This window comes from Babylonia areolata, chromosome 14 (assembly GCF_041734735.1).
Source record: "Babylonia areolata isolate BAREFJ2019XMU chromosome 14, ASM4173473v1, whole genome shotgun sequence".
NCBI classification, from domain to species: Eukaryota; Metazoa; Mollusca; class Gastropoda; order Neogastropoda; family Buccinidae; genus Babylonia; species Babylonia areolata.
This window is the reverse complement of record NC_134889.1, coordinates 4,928,871-4,940,904: the sequence shown is the minus strand read 5'-3', so window position 1 is coordinate 4,940,904 and position 12,034 is coordinate 4,928,871. Positions and strand designations below refer to the sequence as shown.

Genomic DNA, 12,034 nt, shown 5'->3' with positions numbered 1-12,034 from the left:
AGTACCAAGGTGTGTACATATCTTTTCGCCACCCAGTACTACCACGCCAGGTAAGGCAATACACACAGTGGCTACCTGACTCTTAGCGTGCACGCTTCTGCACCCCGTATGCCGTCCGACCAAGCAACTTTGTACAGGTGTGGATTTACATCATGGGTAATATATGATACAAGACAGAGTTCTAATTCATCACAGTCCTTCTGTTCACTGTGCGCTGGTGGTAGAACCTAATGTGGATGTGAGCAAACTGTTTGTTCCAAAACAGTCTTCACTTTTCAGTTTTAAAAAAAACTCAAGAAAAACAACCACCTATAAACAGAATAATGAAAAGAAAGCACAATATTCAGACAGTAAGCTTGACTGACTTTAAGAACTATCGAAAGTCATTCAGGATAACTAATGAATATATGAACAAATAAATAAACACACACACACACAAACACACACACACACACACACACACACACACACACACACACACACACACATATATATATATATATATATATATATATATATATATATAACCACTGTACAAAACATGGAGACATAACAAACAATACTCGGTGAAGATATATGCAAAACCATAAATAATCAATGGTCTGATGTGACTTCATCAAGACACAGAAAATGTATGAGGATTTAATCAAAATGAGCTGATGACAATCAATGCATGGAAATTCATTCAAAACGATTTTAAGACTCTATATTGAGTACGAATCAAAAATGGCTGGATGAAAATTAATTTTACGAAAACGAAATACTGTTAAAATGTTCTCCCACTACCAGCCTAAAGACTGTCTACAATTTCTTGTTACACAGCACTTGGAATTTTGAAATCGGAAAAGGAGGAGTTTGTATTATACTCCATGTTTGGTGTTAAATATACTGACCATGTCAAACTGATGCAAACTAGGCCTATTGGTTTGCTCTGCTTGGCCAAATTTCGCGCGGCTAACAGTGAAAAGACGGGCCCACCGCTCTCAGCCAATCAAACGCCTCTAAAAACTATAAGCGCTTAATCATTCCTTTGGCCAAGGCTCTCCACGCCATCTTGTCAGGTTTACGCTCTGTCTCGTCTTACGCTTTTTTCGGCTGTTCAGCGTATCCTTTTGGCCTTATTTTGTTGCATGCGGCTTGTGTTTATTGTATTCTTACATTCTGTGTACTCGATTCGACTCGGCACCCTCGATTCGTTCGATTTTTTCTGCCTCTAAGTCGATCCTGTCTTTCCTTTCTCTGTTGGGGGTCGGATTTTCGCTGGGTGCCTAAGCGCAGGTTCCATGCCTCGTGTGCCATACCACGAAGGCAGGGAACCGCTATAATACCCCTCTCTTATTTTCCCTAAACCTTTCTCCCCTCTTCAAATTTTTTGACCATTCTGACCATTTGACCATTTCACACATACAGGATATGAAAATCATGTCTACGTTTTTTCGTATTTCTTCACGAGTGCGCATGGGGTTTCGTCCTTTTGCGGTTCATGTTACAGTTACAAAATAAATATACGCTGTTTCCATAGTTTTCCAGCTTGTTCAACGAAGAGAACAGGCTGCTGCCTTCTGGACCACACATGCTTGAATCGGTTCACTGCCTCTCGTTTCATATGAGGCAGGAAGCTTCAAAGTCCAAACCATAGCTTGGAGATCTGTCACTGGAAAGTCCAAACCATAGCTTGGAGTTCTGTCACTGGAATCTTTCAGACTCTGTCCGATTCGCAGGCCTGTTTTCAGCTTGATTTTTTCAGATCGATATGTAATTCATTACGGAGCAAATATTGTGTAGATATCAAGTACATTAAAAAATAGATTTGCTTCAGTGATGTTAAATTTCAGCTTTTTTTTTTTTTTTTTTTTTTTTTTTGTTGAGTTAATGAAGCCTTACTTACAGTCATTGGGAATGTTGATGGTCTTTTTTTTAAATAATACTTTAAAAAATATTTATTAGGCTAAAGTGATCTAATCCCGACCGATTTAGTCACTCACTTTAGTTCTCAAGGCACAACCGTAGACTGACAACACACTCATTTGGCTTGCACAGCCTACTGGCATATCTCTTGTTGACTTAATGACTTATCTTTTACGAAGTCTTTCAATGTAATTTTTCTTTCATGGTACTCATATTAAAGTGTTCATCTTTGATTCCACACTACCTTTGTTCTGTTTCCCTCAACTCACCACACAACCTCCCCTCCTTTCCAACCTTTTTATTCAAGCGATTTTCAAATGATAACATTCGAATGTGAGACTTGGTCCTTTAATTGGCTGTCTACTATCACCAATATGTATGACGAAACATCTAACAGAATACTTCCTATGTTGGACTTTTGTCAATTTTCACAAAAGTGAAAGATTCCGCAGATAATAAAAACTTACATGTCATCTATCAACAAACAAGCACATTCCGATTTTTTTTAACCCCTTCAGTGCCAGGGGGAAAACAGCAGAAAGTGGTGTTTCATGTCATAAAACATTATCCAAAACAATAAGCCTAAAACTGAGAAAATGGTCTGGAGATATACCACTCTAACAATGTGAATTTTCAGCCTTCCAGAAGCTATTTCCCTTTTTCTGATGACGTCATTAGTGACGTCACTATGCACGTTCGTAAAACGTTCATGGCAGTCAAAGGATAATTACCAATTAATGTTAGCTCATTTGTTTCTGTACACTGAAAATCCATAAACTCCCACCGCTCACAACACTGGGATAACAAACTTCTCCATGCGCCATTCACGTTTCGGAACAACACACGCCATACATATTAGCAGACAATAATTCAGACACGAAAAGCCGTGAGACAAACACACAGATTAGATAAGCGGGCATAAAGCATCACATCAAATGTCATGATCATACAGTATATAACGGTTTCCACAAAAAAACAACCGCAGCTATCTTGATTAATGAATGAAACACACGTGTGAGATATTGTTCTGGATACAAAACATCTGGAGTATTGTGTCGTAACATTCTCTTGTTTAATTGTGGGTGACCGACATACATACTTGTCTCTGCAACGGACGCTGTGGACAGGTCAAGAACACAACAACCGTTAAGTGACCACAGGTCAAGAACATACCACCCGTAAGTGACCACACGTCAAGAACACACCACCCGTTAGAAACCACACGTCAAGAACACAGCACCCGTAAGAAACCACACGTCAAGAACACACCACCCGTAAGAAACCACACGTCAAGAACACAGCACCCGTTAGAAACCACACGTCAAGAACACAGCACCCGTTAGAAACCACACGTCAAGAACACAGCACCCGTTAGAAACCACACGTCAAGAACACAGCACCCGTTAGAAACCACACGTCAAGAACACAGCACCCGTAAGAAACCACATGTCAAGAACACACCACCCGTTAGAAACCACACGTCAAGAACACAGTACCCGTAAGAAACCACACGTCAAGAACACAGCACCCGTTAGAAACCACATGTCAAGAACACAGCACCCGTTAGAAACCACACGTCAAGAACACACCACCCGTAAGAAACCACATGTCAAGAACACACCACCCGTTAGAAACCACACGTCAAGAACACAGCACCCGTAAGAAACCACACGTCAAGAACACAGCACCCGTTAGAAACCACACGTCAAGAACACAGCACCCGTAAGAAACTACACGTCAAGAACACAGTACCGTTAGAAACCACACGTCAAGAACACAGCACCCGTTAGAAACCACACGTCAAGAACACAGTACCCGTTAGAAACCACACGTCAAGAACACAGTACCCGTAGAAACCACACGTCAAGAACACAGCACCCGTTAGAAACCACACGTCAAGAACACAGCACCCGTTAGAAACCACACGTCAAGAACACAGCACCCGTTAGAAACCACACGTCAAGAACACAGCACCCGTTAGAAACCACACGTCAAGAACACACCACCCGTAAGAAACCACACGTCAAGAACACACCACCCGTTAGAAACCACACGTCAAGAACACAGCACCCGTTAGAAACCACACGTCAAGAACACAGCACCCGTTAGAAACCACACGTCAAGAACACAGCACCCGTTAGAAACTACACGTCAAGAACACAGTACCCGTTAGAAACCACACGTCAAGAACACAGTACCCGTAAGAAACCACACGTCAAGAACACACCACCCGTTAGAAACCACACGTCAAGAACACAGCACCCGTAAGAAACCAAACGTCAAGAACACAGCACCCGTTAGAAACCACACGTCAAGAACAAAGTACCCGTAAGAAACCACACGTCAAGAACACAGCACCCGTTAGAAACCACACTTCAAGAACACAGCAACCGTAAGAAACTACACGTCAAGAATACAGCACCCGTCAGAAACCACACGTCAAGAACACAGTACCCGTAAGAAACCACACGTCAAGAACACACCACCCGTAAGAAACCAAACGTCAAGAACACACCACCCGTTAGAAACCACACGTCAAGAACACACCACCCGTAAGAAACCACACGTCAAGAACACACCACCCGTTAGAAACCACACGTCAAGAACACACCACCCGTAAGAAACCAAACGTCAAGAACACACCACCCGTTAGAAACCACACGTCAAGAACACACCACCCGTCACTGATCAAAAACACAGCACCTGTAAGTGACCACTTGTCACACAGACCAACGTGGACACTATACATGTCACTCTACCCTGGAAAGGGAGAGTCCACGGGTTTGGTCCATGCTCCGATCTGGATTTTTACTTCTCCCTCCAACAGACCTTGAATGATGGTCTGGGTGCTAGTCTTTCGGATGAGATGATAAACCGAGGTCCCGTGTGTTGCACGCACTTTGCGCACTTAACAGAAAACACACGACATGAAAAGGACGGTCCATGGGTAAAATCTATAACAATCCGTGACTGTAAAAAGAAAAGCATCGCAGGCAGGAAAAAAGATAGAAAAGAGGTGGCGCTGCAGTGTGGTGAAGCACTCTGGGAGAGCAGCCCGAAGTTCACACAGAGAAATCTGTTGTGTGTTAAAAATAAAAAAACAAAAACAAAACCAGTTGATTAGATATTATATTCAATGAGACAGACAAATTCCATCCGGTCGCTGGGCCCCGTACTGTGGATATTAAAGACGTTTTACGACAAATAAAGTCCAGACAACTTTCATCCTGTCTCTGGGACCTGTACTGTGGATATTTAAGACGTTTTAAGACAAATAAGGGCCAGACAACTTTCATCCTGTTTCTGGGCCCCGTACTGTGGATATTTAAGACGTTTTAAGACAAATAAGGTCCAGACAACTTTCATCCTGTCTCTGGGCCCCGTACTGTGGATATTAAGGACGTTTTATGACAAATAAGGTCCAGACAACTTTCATCCTGTCTCTGGCCCCGTACTGTGGATATTTAAGACGTTTTACGACAAATAAGGTCCAGACAACTTTCATCCTGTCTCTGGGCCCCGTACTGTGGATATTAAAGACGTTTTACGACAAATAAGGTCCAGACAACTTTCATCCTATGTAAGGGCCCCGTACTGTGGATATTTCAGAGGTACAAAGATAAATAATGTCTAATGGCCTGGCACTGTGGATAGGTGAAACACATGCCTCGTGAGACCACCGCCAAAGACATGAAGTCCACGTGCTGTGGTTGCGTGAACACTCGGAAACAAACATCATCAACTCCAAAGCCAGAAACCCTGAGAAGCCAAGACACCTCCCCCCCCCCCCCCCCCCCCCCTTCTATCAAACACAACAGAGTATGGCTGCCTACATGGTGGGGGTAAAAATGGTCATACGCTCAAAAGCCCACTCATGTACATACGAGTGAACGTGAGAGTTTGCAGCCCACGAACGAACGAAGAAAAAGAAACACTCACAATACCGCTAACGTCATTTGTTGGATCACATTTCAGGAAGAGTGAGGGGTGGGGGGGGGGGTGAAGAGGAGGACAACCAGTACATGTTTTCATTGATATAAAACAGAAAGAAGGGAAATATAAATATAAGAACAAGCTGGTATTTTAAACACATGTATTCATGTATGCATAAGCACAGAGACATCAAAGATATATACACAAAAGTTGAGACAATGAAGGAGATAGAAACACACTGACAGACTGTCAGACAAACAAGCAGACTGACGGAGAGAAAGAGAATGAGAGAGAGAGGGGGGGGGGGTGTCACAGAGAGAGAAAGAGGGTCAGAGACAGACAGACAGACAGACAGAGATACGCACTCACACACACACGGAGAGAAAGCGTGTGAGACTGAAAGGCAGAGAGAGGATGAGAGCAACAAAACTGAGGGAAAAAGGAATCTTATTTATCTGACTCAACCAATGTCATGCTTTAATATTCATGCTATGTCACGCACATTAATTTTCTGCAAACATAATGCTCGACCGGTTCTCACGTTTTCAGTGTCTGGTTCTCTCCGCGGGGTCGTGTTTTACAGGAGGGGAGAAGTATAAAATGATGAGAATCTCTGCTCTCTGTTTAAAATTTTCTGGTCAGTAGAAGGCCAATAATCATTTTGCTAGTTTTGCAGCATACCAATAACAATCAATTTGCTGGATCAGCAATAGGCCAATGACTGTTTTGTTGCATCAGCAATCAGCCAGTGATTGTTTTGCTGGATCAGCATTTGGCCAATAATCATTTTGCTGGTTTTGCAGCAGGCTAACAATAATCGTTTTGCTGAATCAGCAAAAGGACAATAGTTGTTGTTTTGCTGGATCAGCAATAGGCCAATGATTGTTTTGCTGGATTAGCATTTTGGCCAATAATCAATTTGCTAGTTTTTGCAGCAGACCAATAACATTCAATTTGCTGAATCAGCAATAGGCCAGTGGTTGCTTTGCTCGATGAGCAATAGGCTAATAATTGTTGCTGGATGAGCAATAGGCTATTAATTGTTGCTGAATGAGCAGTAGGCTATTAATTGTTGCTGGATGAGCAATAGGCCAGTAATTGTTTTTCTGCATCAGCAATAGGCGAATGATTGTTTTGCTGGATGAGCTATTGCAGGCCAGTAATTGTTTTGCTGGATAAGGAATTGGCAGATAATTTTTGGCTGGAACAACAATAAGCCAATAATCATTTTGCTGGACGAGCAATAGGCCAATGACTGTTGTGCTGGTTCAGCCTTAGGCGAATAATCAATTTGCTGGTTTAACAGCAGGCCGATAATAAACAATTTCTGGATGAGAAACAGGGCAATAATTGATTTGCTGCATCAGCAATAGTCCAATAATTGTTTGGCTGGATCAACAATAAGCCAAGAATTGATTTTGCTGGATCAGCAATAGGCCAATAATTGTTTGGCTGGATCAACAATAATCCAACAATTATTGGCTGGATCAGCAATAGTCCAATAAGTGATTTTGCTGGATCAGCAAGGCCAATAATCATTTTGCTGAATCAACAGTAGTCCACTAATTGTTTGGCTTGATCAGCAATAAACTAATACTTGTTTGGCTGGATCAGCAACAGGTCATTAATTGTTTTGCTGGATGAACAATAGGCCTATAATTGATTCTGCTGAATCAGGAATACTCTAATAATTGTTTCGCTCGATCAGCAGCGGGGCCAATATCACTTTACTGTCATCAACAGCAGAATGATCATCATTTTTCTGGATCAACAGCAAGCCAACAGTCGTTTGGCTGGGTTAGCAGCAGGTCAATAATTATTCTGCTGGCTTAGCACCCGACCAATAATAATTTTCCTGCGGTAGCAGCAAGATGACGATTTCACGATCTGTTCTTATCGTCGACGGCCCAGAGGCTTGAGCATGGATAAACATGTGCGTCACATGACTGTTGGGCCAGGCACCATGTATAAATATGACGACACCAATTTCTATTGTGTGTTTTTTAGTTACGTTATGTAGAAAGCGTTGTCACCGCTGTTAACGTTTTTAAGCTTGGTTTGTTTTAAGGATGCCTTTAACATTATCAATTTGAACTGGCCAGTTCCAACATACGGAACTAGATGCATTACAATCAATGGCAAATGTTGCAGTGCAGAAAATACACAGAGAGAGAGACAGAGAAGTTGGGTAGGACAGAGAGTGTGTGTGTTTGATTTTCCTGTTCTTGCTGGCATTGCTAAAATTCGAAAGCTACACGTGCATAATACTTGTTTGCCTTTGCTTCCCTACATATAAAAGCGCGGTGGCCAATTATTCAAACTGCATGTAGGTCTACACTGCGCAGATCTTTGGCGCTGCTACCACAATCAGTCGATAACCAAAAGGAAACGAGCATACGCTGTTAAGTTTTTTTGTTGTTTTTTTTTCTTCTTTTTCTAAGCACAGCAAGACTGAGTGACAACAGCAGATAGATGAATAGATAAATATACATGATTACTGGCTGCAAAACAATGTAAGCGTTAGCCTACAATTCTTCGGGGTTTTTTGTTGTTGTTTTTTTTCTTTTTCTTCTTTTTTGTGTTGTTGTTGTTGTTGCTGTTGTGTTGGTTTTCTTTTAAAGAGAAGTAACATTTCGCATCGTCAAAATTAAAATATACCATGTTACTCGGTATGTACCTGCATTGAAGTAACGGCTGCCAGTGCGTGAATCATGAATAACTTTGTGCAATTTTATGTATGCTGTGTGGTTTTAGAAATACTTTCATAGTATTTTATGAACATGGGAAACATGTGAGTTTTATCCACAATATGGTGCCAGGGACACTTTGATCCGAGTAACTACACCAACGTTAAGAGTGTGTCAAACACACGTCACTATGTGAGTCAGCTGATACGCTCCTCTTCTTGCCCCCACTTCTACTCCAGCGCATTCAGTGACTGCAGACTGTGTGTGGCACAATGCTGAACGACACGACTACTGAAGCAGTGAGTACAGTGGTGAACATCAATATGCACAGTACTGTTCTATATGCTCCACGACGAAAACAACAACAACAACACAAGAACCAACAATACTAGGGTTAAGTGGAGTGATGGCCTAGAGGTAACGCGTCCACCTAGGAAGCGAGAGAATCTGAGCGCGCTGGTTCGAATCACGTCTCAGCCGCCGATATTTTCTCCCCCTCCACTAGACCTGGAGTGGTGGTCTGGACGCTAGTCATTCGCATGAGATGATAAACCGAGGTCCCGTGTGCAGCATGCACTTAGCGCACGTAAAAGAACCCACGGCAACAAAAGTGTTGTTCCTGGCAAAATTATGTAGAAAAAATCCACTTCGATACGAAAAACAAATAAAACTGCACGCAGGAAAAAATACACAAAAAAAAAAGAAAAAAAAAAGGGTGGCGCTGTAGTGTAGCGACGCGCTCTCCCAGGGGAGAGGAGCCCGAATTTCACACAGAGAAATCTGTTGTGATAAAAAGAAATACAAATACAAAATACAAATACTAATTCCTTGTGCCTATGTTATAACCAATGCAACAATGCACGTGAGCAACGACTCAAACACAACAGTAACACTCAGGCAGAGGAGGGAAGAGAAAGAGAGATACACGTCGACTGGCTAGGCTTGTGCGTGACACACACTCTGTGAACTAACGCAGCGCTGGACATAGAAACAAAATTTAAAAGAAAAAGACGTGGACTTCTGGTGCTGCCAGTGTGAGAGTACTACTATCAATGCTGCCTATGAGAGTGCTACTATTAATGCTGCCTATGAGAGTACTACTATTGATGCTGCCTATGAGAGAACTACTATCATGTGTGAAGAGAAACAGAAAGACTGGCAGCTAGCAGCCTGCACAGAGAACTAAAGAAAGGAGAGTGGTGGTGGTGAGAGACAGACATGGCGTACAGCATGCCGCTCACACTGGAAAGTTGTCACGTGCCCTGTTACGTCATCTTGATCATGTGCACACCCTCTTACGTCATCTTCATCATACGCGCCACTGCTTTTTTCATTGTCATCCTGATCATACGCGCCGTGCTTTTTGCATTGTCATCTTGATCATACGCGCCCTGTGACTCATTCTTTATCATACGTACCCTGTTACGTCATCTGTATCATTTGTACCTTGTCTTTTTTTTTTTTTTTTTTTTTTTGTCATCTTGATCACACACGCTGTTATGTCATCTTTATAATACGTACGGCGTTACCGTTACGTCATCTTTATCACTCGTACTCTGTTACGTCATCTTTATCATACCCTTCCTGTTATGTCATCTTTACCACATGTCACACCTACCCCTGTTATCCCCCATGCTTTATCACTCGAATTCTGTTACGCCATCAATTTCATACTACCCTATTTTTACGCCACCTTTATCACACGTACCATGTTATATCGGGCCTGAGCGTGGGGTGGTTACAATAGAGGGGGGCAGGGCAGTGGGTGATCGGGGGGTGGGGGGGGGGGGGAGGGAGGAGAAGGTTGAAGAGTGTGTGTACGAGAGAGAAAGAACTGATTTGCGATTTTATATATCACATTCCCTACGTTTCGAGTGTGCAATGCTTTTACAATTCTATGAATGTAAAACGTTATTTTAATGCTGTACCATCTCGTGTTACCTTGTCGCCTACCAGCAAATTTTCCTTGCATTTTTTTTATGAGGACATTGAACTGATTTAAATGATTGATTGATATGATCTTTGTCATATGTACCATATTGGGTCATCTTATATTTACATGCACCCTGTGACGTCATCTTTATAACATTTACCTTGTGACGTCACCGTTATCACTCTTACCCTGTTACGTCATCTTTATCACTCTTACCATGTTACGTCATCTTTATCACTCTTACCCTGTTACGTCATATTTCTCGCGAGCATCCTGTTACGTCATTTTTATCGCTTGTACACTGTTACGACATCTTTGTAAGTTATGCGTCAAATTTATCACGCCTGCCTTGTTACGTCACTAGTCTCTAGTGTACTCCGACACAGTTCTAATTCCACTATTTCTTTGTCATATTTCTATCAATGTTGCAGCAACAAGAGGTAGTTGGTAGTGGTGTGGTAGTGGTGGAAGCAGTGACGTAGGGGTAGATGTAGCACTAGTAGTAGCAGCTATAGCAGTAACATTATCAGCAGTGTGTGAAACATCTGATTCTTCAAAAATCGATTTTAATATCATCGTGGTTGTTTTAAATGTTGAATTCGTTTGAAATCAATGAACAACATTCAACGAACAACAAAATATATCTGATAACAGCAACATCTCAGTGACATTTGTAATGGTAGCAATGGTAGTGGCGGTGACGGTAGTTGTAGCAGTAATAAAATGAGTAGCAGTAGCTGCAGTAGTAGCGAAAGCACTGACAGCAAAAGTAGCAACAGTGTGGTAAACAGTTTGTTGATTCATTACGATGCTCGTTATCTATTACTCTATGTCAAAGTTCTTTAAAAAAAAAAAAAAAAATGACAGAAAAATTTTAATGATCTTTAAAAAGTGTGTTAGTTTATGCGCATTACGTAAGCTACTTCATTGCAAAAGAGATACTACTTAAGCTTTCTTTTTTTTAGATACTACTATAGCTTTCTTTTTGAAAAAAAAAAGTTTGTAAACAGTTTTTCTTTTCTTGGAAAAAGCCTGATTGTGACCGCTGGATATTGCTTTGGAATAATTTCTTTGTGCGAACAGTTTTTGGTTTGTTTTCAGTTAATTCCAGCCATAAAAGATAGGCCGTGTATCCCCCCCGTGTCCGGTAGCACTGCTGAGAATATTAAAGCTGGACACTGTCAATATCAATGTCCTTGTCCCCACCCCCCCACCCCTCTCTCTCTCTCTCTCTTTGTGTGTGTGTGTGTGTGTGTGTGTGTGTGTGTGTGTGTGTGTGTGTGTGTGTGTGTTAATGTGTGTGTGTGTGTGTGTGTGTGTGTGTGTGTGTGTGTGTGTGTGTGTGTGTGTGTGTGTGTGTGTGTGTGTGTGTGTGTGTGTGTGTGTGTACATGAGCGCGTGCGGGGTGAAAGAGAAATTTCAATAATGATATCAACTGATCAGTTGGATTCTTCATTACCAACTTTTTTTTTCTTTTCTTTTTTTTTTCTTTTTTTTTTAAATTTACCAACTGGACCTCTAAAACAGCAGACGGCAAATCACACCGAAACGTCACAACCCAGACCACTTCACA

The 12,034-nt window shown here is 41.8% G+C and overlaps 1 protein-coding gene across 1 annotated transcript in view; it reads right to left on the bottom strand.

Moving 5' to 3' along the window:
* Positions 1 to 12,034, bottom strand: part of LOC143289420 (uncharacterized) — a 203,836-nt gene that overhangs the window by 125,817 nt on the left and 65,985 nt on the right. The window lies entirely within an intron of this gene.